The sequence below is a fragment of the Cryptomeria japonica genome, chromosome 11 (assembly GCF_030272615.1).
Source record: "Cryptomeria japonica chromosome 11, Sugi_1.0, whole genome shotgun sequence".
Classification (NCBI taxonomy): domain Eukaryota; kingdom Viridiplantae; phylum Streptophyta; class Pinopsida; order Cupressales; family Cupressaceae; genus Cryptomeria; species Cryptomeria japonica.
This window is the reverse complement of record NC_081415.1, coordinates 565,671,474-565,690,236: the sequence shown is the minus strand read 5'-3', so window position 1 is coordinate 565,690,236 and position 18,763 is coordinate 565,671,474.

The window sequence follows — 18,763 nt, the reverse complement described above, 5'->3', positions numbered from 1 at the left end:
ATCATAATCTCAATATTCGCTTTTGATCTCATCAACATACGCATATCTATCTCATAACTCATCACACTTTTTATAGACATCAACTTAGTCAGCTACAACCTTGGAATAATTTTTTAGGTTCAATGAATCTAGACAAACTAACATTGTACGCCGAACTTATGTCGGCCACCGACATAACAAACTAAAAATAAAACAAAATTTGTGTCGTTTTACCAATTTAAGTGACTTTATCACTACCGGTTAAGTGTTCATCAGAATGTCTGCTCTGTACATAAAATCTCGCTTGTCCGGTTGAATATGCCAATGTGGTCATGAACATAGCTCCAAATACCTGTCTCCATCATTTCTTTAAAACCGCATCATCCAACTCTTAATGAATTGCCTGTACCGGTTGCATGAATGCAACTCTGTCTCTGTTTACCTGTTGAGTCCTAATTACCGGTTCTTTGTTAAACTATTTTCTGTACCGGTTGGCTTCCAAGACTTAGATGACTACAAAAGCATGGTTGCCATCAATGACAACACAAGACTTAGTCATCAAACATGAATATCAATCTCTTCATCACATTCACCAATCAATCATTTATCGGTTGCAAATCACCAACAGTGTTTACCAGTTCAGTCAAATGCCAACAACTTATCCTTCTTGTCATCCCTTCTTATCAAACTCCACTCTTTCCTTTTTACCTATCAAGGTTTTGTGCCTCTCCCTAAACACCTTCAACTCCCAACTTGTGGCATCCATCATGCAATATCCTTACCCCCAAACTCTAACATTCCCACCTTTTTTAAGTATTGATTTCTACCTACCCCTCCAGAATTGAGAATGCCATTAATGACCAATTTGATGCTGCAACTACTACACAAGTGGAATTTTTGGTCCAAAAACCATAGTCAAATCTCAATGGTGCCGATTTACACATGGCTAAAAGAGAGATATTTTGATTACATGTCATAGTCTATTGCTTGCTCTAGGATTCCATTAATGTGATGGTTGTATCATTGACGTTCCTCAATCTATACAAGATCCAAGTCGTCCATTTGATGCAGAATCCACTTTTAGCTATATATTTGAAGGGGCTACAAGAATATCAAAAGGTGGACATGTTCTAGAAGGATTCATTCAAAATTATACACACAAAAACTCTAACTAGAAACCCTATTTAGAGGGCATGTGCTCAAACACCAAATTTGAGGATGAAACCTTCGAGTTTGTCTGATATCAAAAGATGAAAACCCTTTGATTCCACAAGCTGGAGGATAAAACCCCTTTAACCCAAAAGGATGAATCTCATCTAGAGCCCTTGTATTGGCATGATGGTAGTGGATCTTCAAATTTGTCAACCCTATTTGATTTGCAAAGTATTATGAGTATAAGACTTGCATTTATGACTTTTTATTATTAGTGTAGTAGGATAGATCCACAATAGTGTGTCCACTTTGTGTGCCAACAAATTTTTGAAAATGTTGGGCACTCAATCCACCCAAACACACTTGAAGACCATATCACCTTCAAACGAACGTTGCCTTGTATGAAGGTTAGCAAAACCTGTTTAGAAAAAGAAAAAATACCTTTGTTCGAAGGTGACATTTGAACAAAGCTAAGATTTTAATTTTATCAAAAAAAGATAAAGCTAGAGAAATGACTTTTTGAAACTCATTTTGCTTTCATTGGAGGTCCTATAGTGCTCCCATCTCACTAGGGCTCCCATCGACATTATCAAGGCACCTATCAAGATTAAAAACATAGATCATCATGTGCTAGAGCAATAATTTGTAGGGATTGTCACATGGCTTTGAATGGAGATGCATTGCATAGCCATGTGGAAAATTTGGTATTTAAGAGGTATTTTCAATAGTTGCCATTTGACTTTTCAATAGCCTAGTGAAGAATAATGGTGATTTTTCAACTAATGTTCGAATAATAATAAAATTTAACCCTAAAATGCTTACTTGAAACTCTAAATGATTATTTTGGAACCCTAAACAACTCTAAATTGAAACCCTAAATGATTATTTTGGAATCCTAAATTGAAACCCTATATGGTTATTTGGAAACCCTAAACATGGTTATTTGGAAATTCTTTATTGAAACCTTATATGGTTATTTTGAAACCCTAAATGGTGAAACCCTATAATTGGTTATTTGAAACCCTAAATTGAAACCATATATGGTTATTGAGAAACCCTAAATCGAAACCCTATAGGGCTAGTTTGAAATCCTAGACAACTATTCATTTCTAGGGTTTATGGTTTAATTTTAATCTTAGGTTTTAATTAGGGTTTGGGTTTTAAGTATAGGGTTTAATGTTGAATTTTAGTTTTAGGCTTTAATTAGGTTTTAGGGTTTCCTTAGTTAGGGTTTAGGGTTTTAATTTTAGAATACTTTCTCTTTTAGTAAATCTTACATCATTGCATTCTTATGGTTTTAACATGTTCTAGGATCCATCTCATCACATTGGGTTAATATTCATTATTCAAGTGTCTTATAAGAATAAGCGCCTACTGTTGAACGTCTGGGCAAATGAGAGCAAGGGTAGGTGAATCAGTTGACAACAAAACTTGTACTTAATTCTTTCACAAGTCCGAAATTACCAACTAGGTTAATTAGAACAAATGTAACATGAAAGCACACACACAAATTAGATCAAACAATGGACATCATATATGATGTGGAAAACCCAAGAAGGAAAAAACTAACTATATAACACTGGTTCATGTCACACTGGTTAAGGTGATGTTTTACAAAAGGTGGCTCACTGCCATAATGCTCACTGTCTAGAAAGGCTCACTGTTGAAGGAAGAATGAAGAAAAGAGAATCCACCACTGAGACATAATATGCAATACTGGAACTTCTTTTGGTACCACTCAACACACCTCACACATTAACATCAATTGGATTTTTCTTTTCCAATCTCGCACATCTTTCATATATTCATACATATATTTGTTCAGATCATCCTTTTATTTATACTAATCTCTGAACAACATAATCATCTAAGTTGGCCAAGAAAAGATTTGAAATAGGTCAACATTAAACATTCCTATGGTGGAAGGGAATGAGAAGTAGACCATACCACAACACACTTCATCATACAAATCAATACATTACATCCATCACAAATATCAGACCCAAAACATGACACATACTCAACACAAATGCCATTACTCATTCTCCAAGTCCAGATTGAAGTGGACCTAAAATAACACTACTCAACTTAGCAAAAATAGGAATGGAACCAAGATATGCATGAATACAATCCATCAATACCATATCCGATAAATAGAGAGATTTGGATCACCGTCAACACTATCAATCAACACTAAATATCAACTATAGCACATCTTCTAGAGCACCAAACATTCCAGGAAACACATATTTTGGATTACCAACTTAAGGAACCAATCACAAAACAATATGTTTACATCAATGACAACCATCAACCTCATACTTGCAACAATATCCCCCTTTTTCATTGATGGCAACATCCATCAACAACAAACACACAACTTACTTTGCATCATCAGATCATAGTGTCATCACATCTTACAACATCTCTCTGCCTTTGACATTAAGGACAAAGGCATACAAAACTCCCCATATGAAACTTACTCAGCTCCCCCTAAAAGGAAGCTTCAAAGCATCAGTCTAGAAAAGATTGTTCATACAGTTCGTTGGAACAATACAAATCCAAATGTACATTAATTCAAATTAGGAAGGGGTAGTACCCCTAATTTCTACTGGAGATACTCAAAAGTATCCTTACACAACAACTTTGTGAATATATTTATACTTTTCTCTTTTGTAGGTACATACTCAAGATTTACTTTGTTGTCCAACACCTTTTCTCTCAAGAAGTGATATCAAATAGATATATGCTTTGTTCCGGAAAGTTGTACTGGATTCTTAGAGATGTTTATGGAACTGGTGTTATCACATATAATTGAGATGGGTTCATCAAACAATACACCGATATCTTTCAAAGTCTGCTTCATCCACAATATCTGTGTACAACATAAAGATGTTGCAATATATTCAACCTCAACAATAGATAGAGACACAAAATTTTGCTTCTTACTTGACCAAGCAACCAATCGAGAGCCAAGAAAGAATGCTCCACCACTTGTACTTTTCTTGTCATCAACACTTCCAGCCTGATTTGCATCTATATAAGTTATCAGGGTGAAATTTGAATTTCTCGGATACCATAATCCAAACTCTTATGTTCCTTTTAAATATCTAAAAATTATTTTTACTGCCACAATATGTGATTCTTTTGGTTCTTGTTGAAATCTAGCTACCAAATAAACTACATACATGATATCCGATCTAGTAGCAGTCAAATATAACAATCCTCCAATCATTGATATGTACTGACTTACATCAACTTTAGGGGATTTATCATCTTTTGCTAACTTGCATCCAGTGGTCATAGGTGTACACACCGGTTTAGAATTCTCCAACCCAAACTTCTTCAACAATTCTTTAATATATTTAGATTGTGAAATGAAAATTTCTTTTCTATTCTAATTTACTTGCAAACCAAGAAAGAAATTTAACTCACAAATCATGGACATCTCAGATTTCTTCTGCATTTCACCAACAAAACTTCTTCACGTTTTATCATTTCCTCCAAATATTATGTCATCAAAATAAACTACAACAATTAAGATTTTGCTTGAGTCAATTTTGAAATAAAGATTACTATTAGCAAATCCCTTTTGAAAACCTTGATCAATCAAATACTTGTCTAACCTTCCATACCAAGCTCTGGGAGCTTGTTTCAATCCATACAGAGCCTTCTTCAATCTTACAACAATGTTCGGATCATCTCTCAACCTAAATCCTTCTAGTTGTTCAGTATAAACTTCTTCTTTCAGTTCTCAATTCAAGAATATTGACTTTACATCCACTTGATAAACCTTGAAGTTCTTGAAAGCTGCAAAAGCAAGAAACATCCTGATAGCTTCCATCTAGGCAACAGGGGCATACGTTTCCTCAAAGTCAATGCCTTCAACTTGTGTGTAACCATTGCAAACCAACCTTGCTTTTTTTTTTCACAAATTTTCCATCTTCATCCAACTTGTTTCAGAATACCCATTTTGTTCCAATTACATTCTTGTCTACCGATTTGTGAACTAGTTCCGATGTTTGATTTTTCTCAATCTAATCTAGCTCTTCTCTCATTGCCTTTATCCAATTTTTATCATTGCAAGCTTCTTCTACTATTTTTGGTTCAGTCTCAGACAATAAATATAACAAAACTTGTTCTTGAGCTGCTTTTCTTTTTGTGATAATTCCTCTAATTGTTATCTCTAGTAATTTGATCCTTAGAGTGATTCTTCCATAAATATCTTGGGGTTTTTGATGAGGATGTCAGAGTATCTTGAGTTTCTTTTTATTTCTCTTCTTCTCTAGTTTCCTCTTCCCTTTTTCTGTTAGTGGACTCATCAAATTCATATCCAACCAATTTGTCAGAGCCTTTAGAAATGTCTTCATCAATCTTCACATTTGCACTTTCAACATCTTATTCAATATTTTGTTGTAACATCAGTATGCCTTGCTCCTTGTAGAATATCCCAAGAATATTCCTTCATCTGCTTTGCTATTAAATTTTCCAAGATTATCCTCATCTTTTCGGATATAACACTTGCTTCCAAATACCTTGAAATATTTCACTATCGAAGTTCTACCATACCATAGTTCATATGATGTCTTCCCATATCTTTTTTGGTATAGAATTTTGTTAAGTATAGTGATCTGTGAATTGCTTCTCTCCAGTAAACTTCTGGTAGACCTGCTCCTTTGATCATTGTTCTGGCCGCCTCTTGTATAGGTCAATTCATCCTTTCCACTATGTTGGTTGAAAATTTTGCAAACTAGGTAAGTTTACAAAATTATGGTTTCAAACATAGTGTGTAAGATTAAAGCTCTCCTAATTTCTAAGGGAAGACCCCCCATTTAAATTTCTACTCTATCTTCTTAAAACAAGCTACAACTTTCGATTTCTAATCTAAATCTGAGTGGTGCATCATCCTATCCTCTTTTTCAGAATAGATGTTATTCTCTCCTCTTCTTCAGGAAAAAATTTACAATATAAAGCAATAATAATTCTTACACTTTCAATGTTAAAATTAACCCAAAATGTAGGCATGATCAAATACAAATAAGTAAAGAAGCAAAGTTTCCATGAAGGCACAAAGTGTTAGAGTAAAGTAATTAATTAACTTTGCTCTCCTCTTAAGATTTCTCTTTATGCATACATTAGTCATTTAATAATTAATATTTAATTATTAAATGCTCACACCTTAGGGTTAGGTTTTCCTTTTGGTGTTGATCTCCTTTATAAGGATTGATCTCTTGTATTATTCATATTCTTGATTCATTTTTCTCTGATAATACATCTTTTCTCTTTGTCAGAGCCAAAACCCTTGTATTCGTTCTCTCTCTTTCTCTGTGACAGGTTTTTTGCATGCAGGTTTCTTTTGGGTTCTGTGGATTTGTATTTCTCAAATCCTACATGGTATCAGAGCTGGATCTGCTGCAGCTTGTTCAGACTTTTGAAAGATTTTGAGATCCAGGTTTTGGTTGCATCAGATCTGTGTTTGTATTCTGTTTTTTATTTTGGAATAGGGGGTATTTTTTTTCGGTGCACTTTGAGCCCAAACGGACCTCACCGTTGAGCTCGTAGCGCCCAAAAACCCTTATTTCCATATAAAATTCGTCCGATTTGGACACAGTTGCACCAGGAGGCAAATTTTTTTTGGCCCCAAGGCCGTATGGCCCTAGGGCACAAAAACCGAGGCGGATTTTCAAAAAAAAAAAAAAAAAAAAATTAAAAACGCAGTTTTTTTGTTTAAAAAGCGCGCAGCCTTTTTTGGAGGGACGCGCAGCCCGGCGGCCACCGCCACAGGCGGTCACCACCGGCCGCGACCCGGTCTCCACCGCCGCGCCGCCGGCACAGCCCCTGCCCGAGCGCCGCCCGGCCCCAGCTCGCTCGCCGCCTGCGACCAACCCGCGCGCCGCCGGCACAGCCCCTGCCCGAATGCCGCCCGGCCCCAGCCCGCTCGCCGCCTGCGACCAACCCGCGCGCCGCCGCCGCCCCTGCGCCGCCCCCTGCGCCACCAGCCCCAGCGCTAGCCCCTGGTCGCCCAGAGGACCAGGGGCTTATTTTTTTAAGCCCTTGAGGGCTTAAAGGGTCTATTTGAGCTTTTTTGGAGTAGTTTTACTAAATCGGGTATAACTCGGGCATTTTAGCTTGGATTTTCGAATGAAAATAGGCGTTGGAAAGCTGGTTCCGAGCTGATTTTTTCGTTTTGTAGTGTTTTTTGCCAGTCGAAGTCAGAACAAGTTTTTTGCACTCCAGGAGCCATATCTTTTGCATACGGACTCCATTTTTCGAAAGCAAATAGGCGTCGGAAAGGTGGTTCTGTGCTCTTTCCAGATCTACAGTCTATTTCATTAGAAAAATATTCAGGTGCTCCAAATTTTGTCTCAACCCGTTATTGCTTTCTATCATTTTCTGGCTTTCAGTTTGTACTGGGGATTAGTTTTTTGCATTGTGGGGGGGTGTTTTCTCTTGCTTTCTGTTATTTACATCAGAAAACCAGAATTTACAAACACCAATACAAAAAAAAATCAAACCCCCTTCTGCATCTTCTGTCTAGTTCTGAAAGACCACTTAATAATAATTAAAAATTCAGAGCAGTTGAGGCACAGTTCACAGGATGGCAGACAGACCTATTGAATCTCTCACACCGCATAATTACCACACTTGGAAGGGTCGCATGATGACTCTTCTCCAGTCAAAAGGGTTATGGTCCTATTTGGATGAGGTTCAGCCTCAGTTGACACGTCCTTTTGAGATTATGCAGCACAGGAACAATATGGATCAGGCTATGGGATTGATGGCTTTACACATTTCCGATAGTCTCCAGTTTCATCTTGAAGGTTGTATCACTCCTCGAGCCATTTGGACCAAGTTTGAGGGACTTTTTGGTACTGTCAACGAGTTCAGAGCTTTGCAGCTTGAGGCAGAGTTAACTTCCTTGGTACCTGATTCATTTCCTTCTATTGAGGACTTTCTGATGAAGTTCAAATAGCAAAGATTTATCTTGCAGGGTTGTGGTAAGACTAAGACTGATACAGAGTGCATTTTCCTGATTCTCTCCAAGCTTCGGGGTCCATTTCAGATCTTCTCTTCGACCTTCTATTCCACCATGGATGCCTTGGGTGCTCGACATGTCATGCCTTCTTTTGAGGTCTTTTGTGATCGTCTGACTCGTGAACAAGCTAAGCTTAAGCAGTTGGATTCCCTTTCAGGTTCACATAACCAAGCATTGGTAGCCCAGCCCTCCAAAGGAAAACAGAAGCAGAAACCGAAGCCTAAGAAAGATTCAGAGGCTAGTGAGAATCCCTCCAAGCCACCACCTAAGTCTGATTCAAAACCACAATTCAATTCTAAACAGGGCAAATCTTCAAAGTCTGGTGAGTCTTCCTCCAAGACTAAGAAGAAATCAGGTGATCCTTGCAGTTTTTGTGGCAAGGAAGGACATCCCGTTTCCAGGTGTTGGAAACGTTTAGAGGCTTTGGAAGAAGCCATGCAGCAGCATAATATCAGTGCACCACAGCCTCCTTCACAGCCCACAGGGAAAGGTCATGCTCTTTCTGCACGAGCATTGTCCTCAGCGTCCACTTGGATTCTCGATTCTGGTGCCTCTCACCATATGACACACACACAGGATTTGGTCACCGCTCTTGCTCCTACAGGCACTAGACATATTGCAGTTGGTGACTCAGCACAACTTTCCGTTCAGGGTTCTGGTACTGTTTCATTGGATGGTGGTTGTCTTCAGGATGTGCTTTTGGTTCCTGACATTTCGACAAACCTTCTATCCATTTATCAGATTTGCCACTCTGGCTCTGGTAAGACAGTTGAGTTCTCTCCACATGATGTGGTTATTCGAGATCTTCATGATCCTGACTTGGTTGTGGCTACTGGGAGTGTGGATTCTGCATCTCACTTATATAGTTTTGATGGCTTTGAGAGTTTAGACACTGTTGGTTCCTCTCTTATAGCACATGCAGATTCAGTGAGCAGGCTTTGGCATGAGCGTTTTGGTCATGTCAATTACAGATATCTACAGCAGATGAGTACATAGGCACTTGTGATTGGGCTTCCACAGATTTCTTGTACAGATGGTGTATGTCGTGGTTGTGTCCTTGGCAAACATCATCGAGATCCTTTTCCTAAGGGTCGAGCCTCTCGTGCTAGGGCAGCCCTAGAGTTGGTACACAATGATCTTATGTCCTTTCCGACTCCTTCTTTTTCAGGGGCCCGTTATGTACTCACTTTTATTGATGACTTCTCCAGACGTACATGGGTGTACTTTCTTAAGTACAAGTTTGATGTCTTTGACTCTTTCAGGAAGTTTAAGACATTTGTGGAGAAGCAATCTGGACTTTCTATCAGGAGGATACGCACAGATAATGGGGGGGAGTATGTAAATCAGGCTTTCAGAGATTTTTGCACTGAGCATGGTTTACAACATCAGTTTACAGTTCCTTATACCCCTCAACAGAATGGTGTTGCTGAGAGAAAGAACAGAACCTTACGGGAGATGGCAAATTGTATGATACAGTCTCGAGCTATGAGTTCTTCATTTTGGGCTGAGGCAGTCAATTGTGCCAATTATATTCAGAACCGGATGCCCCATAAGGCATTACGACATATGACTCCTGAGGAGGCTTGGACCCATGTCAAGCCTGATGTTTCTACATTCCGAGTTTTTGGTAGTGAGGCTTGGGCATTTATTCTTGATGCTCAGCGGATAGCCATGGAGAGGAAGAGCCGACCACTCATATTTGTTGGCTACTGTGAGGATGTTAAGGCATACAGGTTGTTTGATCCTGATTCCAGAGAGGTCTTGTTTCGGCGGGATGTCCAGTTTGATGAGTGCTATCCTCAGATGGATTCTCCATCACCAGCTTCTCCCTCATTGCCTACTCCTTCCTCTTCATCTCTTGAGGATTACTTATCTCTTGAGGATGATGTAGATCATGATCTACCATCTCCACCACCACCAGTTGCTCCGTCTTTGCCGAAGTGGGCCCGTGATACTGTTGATGCAGCTGGTTCTTTGGCAGGTGATCCTTCAGATACTCGTCGCACTCGTGCTCAGACATCTGGTTCTAGTCTTTTAAGTCATACCCTTTTAGATGATCCTCAAAAGTTTTCAGAGGCGACAGGACACCCAGAGTGGGATAGGGCCATGGATGAGGAGTATTCTTCTTTGATGAAGAATCATACTTGGGATCTTTGTCCTCTTCCTAAGGGAAGAAAGTTGGTTCGGTGCAAGTGGGTGTATCGTACCAAGTATGCTGCAGATGGTTCTATTGATAAGTATAAGGCCCGTCTTGTTGCGAAGGGGTTTTCTCAGGTAGAGGGTATTGACTACTCTGAGACCTTTGCTCCTGTCGCCAAGATGAATTCTATACGCCTGGTACTTTCACTTGCAGCTTCACAGGGATGGACAGTGTTTCAGATGGATGTGAAGAGTGCCTTCTTGCATGGAGACCTACATGAGGAGATCTATATGGAGCAGCCTCAGGGTTTTGTGCAGGACACTTCTTTGGTTTGCAGACTTCGACGTTCATTGTATGGTCTCAAACAAGCCCCCAGGGCTTGGTATGAGAAGATGGACTCCTTCTTGCTTTCCTCGCACTTCACACGCTGTCATTCCGATCACACAGTCTATATTCAGCGTCAGGAGGGTGATCTTTTGATTCTAGTGCTATATGTAGATGATCTCATCATTACAGGTAGCTCATCCTCCATGATTCAGAGTGTTCAGAGAGCTTTGATGGAGCAGTTTGAGATGACCGATCTTGGTCTCTTGCACTTCTTTCTGGGTCTACAGGTTATTTAGTCTTCGGATGGGATTTCCATTTTTCAGGAGAAGTATGCTCTTGATATGCTTTAGCGATTTGGCATGCTTGATTGCAAGTCTGCCCCCACTCCATTTCAGTCAGGTGTTGTTTTGTCTTCCACTTGCTCTACTCCTTCAGTAGACCCCACTTTATACATGCAGTTGGTTGGCAGTCTGTTGTACCTGACACATTCTCGTCCTGATCTTTCCTTTGCGGTTGGCCTTGTCTCTCAGTTCTCCCATGATCCTCATGAGAGCCATTGGCAAGCAGCCAAATGTATTTTGAGATATATTTGGGGCACCACACATTATGGCATTCACTACTCTTCAGGATCCCCTCACATCATTGGCTTCACTGACTCCGATTGGGCTGGTGATGTCAATGATCGGAAGTCTACTTCTGGCTTCGTTTTTTGCCTTGGTTTTGGTCCTATCACATGGTCTTGCAAGAAGCAATCCACTATTGCATTATCATCTACAGAAGCTGAGTACCGAGCAACAGTGTTAGCCAGTCAGGAGGTTTTATGGCTTCGGCAGTTGATGACAGAGTTTGGGTTTCCTCCAGATTGTCCCACTATTCTTTGGTGTGACAACCAGAGTGCCATTCACATTTCACACAACCCAGTGGAGCATCAGCGGACAAAGCACATTGAAATCCACATGCACTTCATCAGACAGTTGATTCAGGATGGTTCTCTCATCTTGGAGTATATTCCTACAGAGGAGCAGGTTGCAGACATCTTCACTAAACCTTTGGCATCTCCGCGCTATCTTCAGTTGCGCTCAATGCTTGGGGTGAAGGAAGTTGTCCTTGGGGGGTCTCAGTGAGGCCTTCCTTCCTTCATGTTTTCTTTTCAGCATGATTCTTTATCTCTTTTTGGAGAGGAGTTTTTTCCCACTGGGTTTTCTCCTTTACTCCACTTTATAGAGATTTTCTTGTATCCGGGTACCTCATCAAGCATTGTTGCCGGGACCCTCTTTTGCATTGTAGTTCCTTTTCTTTCTTCTGCATTGTTTGTAGCTGCATTGTAGCTCATCTTAAGGGGGGGTGTTAGAGTAAAGTAATTAATTAACTTTGCTCTCCTCTTAAGATTTCTCTTTATGCATACATTAGTCATTTAATAATTAATATTTAATTATTAAATGCTCACACCTTAGGGTTAGGTTTTCCTTTTGGTGTTGATCTCCTTTATAAGGATTGATCTCTTGTATTATTCATATTCTTGATTCATTTTTCTCTGATAATACATCTTTTCTCTTTGTCAGAGCCAAAACCCTTGTATTCGTTCTCTCTCTTTCTCTGTGACAGGTTTTTTGCATGCAGGTTTCTTTTGGGTTCTGTGGATTTGTATTTCTCAAATCCTACACAAAGTCCCTCGTTGCTTTTCTAAGACAAGAAAATAGTGTTCAATCTCAAAGCCTTGCAACCACTATGATCCTATCAACCTTTTACAAATAACTTATGTAGCCCACAGTTGTGTACTAAGACAACAAAGTAAAGCACACAATCTTTATTTTAATATCCTATTACAACTTTTGAAAATATTTTCTTGAAATAACAATATGAAACTCAAAGTCTTCAAGTTATTATATCCTTCTACGAATTCCTAATTCTATTAACAAGAGTTAAAATATGACACAAATTCCACAAACCAACAATTGTTTCTACTCTTTAACAATATTCCCTCAATAACACCTTTACTTGAGCAAAGTAAGAATTTACAACAAGAATGACATAAGAACACTCTCACCATAAATCACAATGAATCGAACACAAAGTTTGAATTCCAAAGATTTATTCTTATTTGATCAAGTTTTTAAAACAATAATAGGAACACAAAGTTTCACTTTTGCTCTTCACTTTAATATATTTTTGACATATAGATTAAAGATTCTAGATCCAAAAAGATCAAGACAATCACTATTACAATGAGAATCCTCATATATATAGAGGAGAGGTGCAACATGAAACTGGGAAAGTTACAACTAATTTGTGACCAAGTCAAAGGTAGAGTTCGATTTGACTTAGGACACGTGCAAGTTCTAGATGCAAAAACTCAAATACAAAATGACACTTGAGGTGTCAATTGAGATTACAAAATGACACCAGGCTAGAGATGCATAAAAATGACTAAGTGTCTGAAGCCTCACCTTATTCATCATTGTCTCTTTTTTTCTTCAAGAAATCTTCATATTGTTGCAAGGTAGCCTGTATTTCATAATCATCTAGTCCCAATATGTTGAAGATGGCATCTAGAGTGGAGTTGTAGAAATAGATTTAAAGAATTCCCAAAGTTGGACAAAAAAACCAAAGATGTGGTTCATGAAGTGCATCTCAGACTTATAAGTTCGATTTGCATTTGGAGAGGGGTCATCAATCATATAGGTGCATATCAGACTTATAAGTTTGAAATGCACTTATGAAAAAGACACAAAATATTCTCTGGTGCAAATTAGGGTTATAACCCCGATTTACACCTAAGAAAGAATCATGGTGCAAGTCGGGGTTATAACCCCGATTCACACCAACACTTAGCACTTGGAAAAATGATCAAAGGAAAATGGTGTGGGTTAGAGTTATACCCTCGACATGCACCCTGAATGGGAGTCTGGGTGTAGATTGGGGTTAGGACCCCAATATACACTGTTGGGTAAGGTCTCGGTGTAGGTCAGGGTTATGGCCCCGATCTGCACCATTTTGAGAGGACTCAGTGTAGGTCGAGGATATGGCCCCGATCTACACCAGAATAGTTGTAACTTGGTGTAGGTCGGGGTTATAGCCCCACCTTGCAACGAAAAGGGAGAATTTGGTGTAAGTCAGGGTTGTAACTCCGCCTTGCATCAAAATGGGAAGACTTGGAGATGAAGAGGTGTAAATTGGGGTTGCAGACCCGATTTGCACTAGACTAAATTTTTTGAAGGGGAAGTGTAATTCGGGTTTGTAACCCCAATTTACACCAAAATACAAAAACTAACTTAAAAGACCCAAAAAAGGACTAGAACCTTCGAATCAAGAATTGAGGGTCTTAAATCACGCATGGCGGGGAATGAAGACTACCTCAAAAAGCGTGCTTAGAGCACATGGGTTACAAATTGGACAAAATTTGTATGGGTTATCCTATTTTTATGACAGCCAAAAACAAGGACAACTCACTACAACATTCTGTTGTGGTGTCCTAGGGGCTGATAATTACCTTCTAATACCATGTTTCTCACAAAAATGTTAAATTCATTAGAAAATAAATTATCCTCCTTTGTTAGACCTCAAACACTTAATCTTTCTATCAACTTTATTCTCAACTCTTGCTTTGAACTTCTTGAATTTTTCTAATGCTTCCGATTTTTCTCTTAAAAATACAACCCATGGCATTCTAAAATGATCATCAATTAACAACATGAAATACCTCTCACCTTGTATGCTCCTTGTTCTGGTAGGACCACATAAGTCTGTGTGCACCAAGTCCAACAATCCGGTTGATGATTGTTCCTTTCCTTTAAATAAACGTTCCTTTTGTATGCTTTCCAACTTCACATTCTTTGGAAATATTGTAATCTGGTTTGGTCAGCCTTGGAAAATATCTCACTACACTTGATGAGTTGATCTTTATCGAATTATCAAAGTTGATATGACACATCCTCCAGTGCTAGATCCAACTATCATTGAATTGAGATAACAAACAGTGTCTTGTATCTCCTTCTAGTAGATACATATTTCCACCAGTCTTTTTCCTTGATGCAATAATAGTTTTGGATCTCTTCCAGATCTCATAACCACCTTCTTGAAAGACAACATTGTAACCATTTTCACACATTTGCCCAACACTCAAGAAATTATGATGCAAACCCTTCATGTCAATATTATATTTTGCATCAAAAGTAATAGAGCTAATTCTTACAATTTGTGTTGTCTAATCATATTCGAACCTAAAAGAACCTCCATCATATTTCTAAAATTTTATGAACTTACTCTTATCACTAGTCATATGATTTGAACATCCACTATCAATCAACCATTCATTTCTATCTCTCCTAGCATGTAAGGCAGTAGCAACAGTCTTAGAAACATCAATCTTAGGTACAACCTTTTCTACAAAAAACAAACAATCACCTTCTTCATAGTCTGATTCATCATTTGAGATACAAGCATCATATTTAACATAATAGTCTTTCTTATTAAACTTCCCTTTATTTTCCCTAAATTTTTGTCTTGATCCTTTTTTAAGACATCTAGTAGCTATATGACCAATCTTTCCACATGTAAAGCATTTAAGAGGTAACATACCTTTATATTTGTCGGTACCCTTCTTCAATTTCCTTACAAAGTTTGCTTCCATCTCATCCGAGATTTCATCATCTAGGTCTTCCTCAGAGGCTTTAAAGGTTGTCTTAGATTTATCTGTGTCTTTTCCAAACTTCCTTATCTCAAATGCAAACAAAGTGCCATATAGTTGTTTCCTAGTAAACTTGTTTAGATCATAAGTTTCTTCAATAGCATAGATCTTATCACTGTAGCTTTCCTGTATAGAAATCAGAATCTTCTCAATTATGTCTTCATCTATCAAAATGCCACCAAGTTCTTTGATTTCATTTACTACACTATCAACCTTATGAAAATAGCTTGTTATGTCTACTCCTTCCATTTTCAAGTTTTCATATCTGCGCTTAGCTATCAACTTCTTTGATAATTTCTCTATCATTTCCCGCATAGATATCCCTTAATTTTCCCAAACTTCATGAGCAGTATCCAATCAAATAACCTTTGTTAATTCAGTCTTTGATAATGCACTAAAGATAACATACCTTGTTTTTTCATTTTCTTCATAGGCTTGAATATCATTTAGAGTGGTAAGACCATTTGCCGATTGAACATACTTAGTTTCCATTGCTTTCTAAGTGTTGTAGCTCAAGGAGATTAGGCAACCTCTCATCTTTACTTTCTAGAAGCTATAGTTGGATCCCTCAAAGATAGTAATAAATAATTTATGTGCCATCAGATCTACCTCAAGCGGTTAATCTCTTTTCCAAGGAACCAAATCTCTAATACCAATTGTTGAATGTCCAGGCAACTGTGAGGGGGGGGGGGGGTGAAACTTGTACTTAATTCTTTCATGGATCCGAAATTACCAATAGGATTAACTAGAACATATGTAACATGAAAGAACACACACAAATCATATCAAACAATGAACACTAGATATGACATGGAAAACCCAAGAAGGGAAAAACCACGAAGAATGTTAGTTCTCAATATATAACACTAGTTAAGGTGATTTTTTATAAAAGGTGGCTCACTGCTAGAATGCTCACTATAGGAGGGCTCACTGCCCAAAATGGCTCACTACCAAAGGAAGAATGAAGAAAAGAGAATCCACCACTGAGACATAATTTGCAATACTAGAACTGCTTCTGGCGCCCCTTAACACAACTCACACATCAACATCAAACATATTTTTCTTTTCCAATCTTTCTCATCTTCCATAAATTCATATATATATTCATTCATATCATCCTTTTATTTATACTAATCTCTAGACAACATAATCTTCTAAGTCAACCAAGAAAATATTTGAAATAGGTTAGCACTAAATGGTCCTGTGGTGGAAGGGAATGAGAAGTAGACCATATCACAATGCACTTCATCAGACAAATCAATACATTATCTCCATCACAAATATTAGACCTAAAACATGACACATATGCTACACAAATACCGTTACTTATTCTCCAATTCCGGGTCGAACCAAACCCAAAATAGCACTACTCAACTTAGCAAAATAGGAATGCAACCAAGATATTAATGAATACAATCAATTAATACCATATCTGGTAAATAGAGATATCCATATTACCATCAACACTATCAGTCAACACAGACTATCGACTGTAACACATATTCTAGAGCACCAAACATTCCAGGAAACACATCTTCCAAATTACCAACTTAAGGAACAAATCCTAAAACAATATGTTGATATAAATGAAAACCATTAATGACAACCATCAACCTTATACTTGTAACACCTACATACCAAACCATGTATTAATAGTCACATTTAGGACACCATAACCTTCCTCATAGATATTTCAACTTGTGTTACGACTATTGACCTATCATGCATTGCCTAACTAATGTGTGTTTATTTCAGTGGATACCACATTATAAGCATACATTAGCCTATAGTATTATGAACATACACAATTTTTTCAAGACATTAAAGACCACATGATGCCATGTTCACTTTCCTCTAGTATGAGTAAACTTATAATCCTTCATGACATGTTGATTTAGTTTCTATGATTTGTATAATTATATTCATATCTTTTAATTTTTTGTTTCATGTTCTATCTTTCCCTCCCAATTTCCTTTGAAACTATAGATATTTATAGATGTCTACATAAAGACTCATAATTCTTTCTATATAGATCATTACTATTTATGGTATGGTAGTTCCCAGTTATATGTTGAATCATCTTTTAGCTACCACATAGAGAAAATAGTCACCATAATACCTTTATAGGAATAATTTTTTTAACCCTACTCTCTCCTTCTCATGATCATTAATAATAACATTCAATTGAATGAATATGTGATTATTTGCATATCAAGATATATTTATGCACATGTTTTCCCTCTTTTAAAAGTTCTCATGTCTAGTATGATTTCTAAAGGATGAACATTACATGATTATAATATTAGAAGGGTCTAATACTTTATATGGATCTAATTATCCTTTTATATTTGGATTTATTTAATTTACGTTAATTTTTATTAGTTTCCATATACTTTAATATATTTTTTCATGATAGCATTCACACACACCTTTACATGGACATTAAAATTGTAGAGTTAAATCTACATATACCCCATGGCTAATTCAAATTAGTTTTAGAATAATTTTCAAGTGATGTTTTTTTTTTTATAGGTAAGTTGTGGACTAGGGGTCCACCTCCGTCAAAACAAATTAACAGATCTTACATTAGCCTCATAATGGTGTTAGAGCATTTTAACTATTTTTTTTTTAAAAACTTTTAGTTATGATTTTTTGCTTAAGTTTAGTTAGGAGTGCTTGCTTCTAGTTAGCTTAGTTGTCCATCTAGTTTATCTTGAGGTGAGCATTTTTTAGCTCCTTATGCTTGCACTTTAGTTCTCCTAAATTTAGCTTAGGGCATATTTATGCTTTATTTATAAGCACCTCATTGTACAATTGTAATTCATTTTGTCTTCTTTGCTTTTGAGTAATATAACATTCATTTGTGCATCTCTCATTTGTGGAAGGTGTTTTTGTTTACCATTTGATCTTACAAGTGCATGTGTTGCAAAATTCAACATGGTATTAGAGCATGGATTTGGCAAGACCCTTCTCAAGCTTGGAGGGTTTTCTTTATTCGGAAGCATTATAGGGTCATATTTTTTTTGTGGATCTGGTGGTGGGCAAGTTTTTTATCAATTTTAGAGAAAAATAGGCATCACCATCGTGTCCACAACATCAAAAAACCCTAAGATTGACTGTCAATTTGAGGACACATTTTTCAAGGCAAGTTTTGGGGTTAGCTAAAATTTTGGTCAGTTTGGGGCAAAATGGACGTCACCGTCATACTCAAAAGGTCCAAAACCCTAAAAATGCCACGATTTTAGATACATTGAAATTTAAGGCAAAGTTTTTAGGGGGCACACAATTTGAGACAATTCTATATAGATAGTACAAATATCTCATACTGCGCATCCTCCTCTTATATTCGTTGGTAAAACGGTTTTCAAATGTAGGCTATTTTTTCAAAATAAAATTATTCAAATTTTTTATTAAATTTTGGCATATAAGGGTTTTATTTTTT